We start from the raw sequence: 424 nt of genomic DNA on the forward strand, positions 1-424 counted from the left end.
AGCATAATCTTGATTTGAAAACCAAGATGCCTAAATGCATGGAAAATGCCTCCTTTTATGAGCTAAAATTAAAAACAAATGATTTGATGACTAATGGATAAGTGGGTGGCCAACTCTTGAATTGATGACAATCCTTATCTTCTCTTGTCTAAATATAACATATTGATAACACTAGAATTTGAACTAGACCTCCACATGAAAGTTCTAGCAAATTATCTCAACTTTCTAGAAAACAAATTAAGATTATTTGGACTTCTAGAACTCCAGATATAGGCTTAACACTGAACAGTGTCTGGCCAGTAAGATAGATTTAAATGTCTTCGTTTTTGCTACATTTTGGACTTGAAAATGACCTTTTGAAAACCAGATCTCCACATGAAAGTTGTAGGCCTATGTCTTACCTTTCGATCCATATAAAGTAGAT

The sequence above is a fragment of the Populus euphratica genome, unplaced genomic scaffold (genome assembly GCF_000495115.2).
Source record: "Populus euphratica unplaced genomic scaffold, PopEup_1.0 scaffold606.1, whole genome shotgun sequence".
Classification (NCBI taxonomy): Eukaryota; Viridiplantae; Streptophyta; class Magnoliopsida; order Malpighiales; family Salicaceae; genus Populus; species Populus euphratica.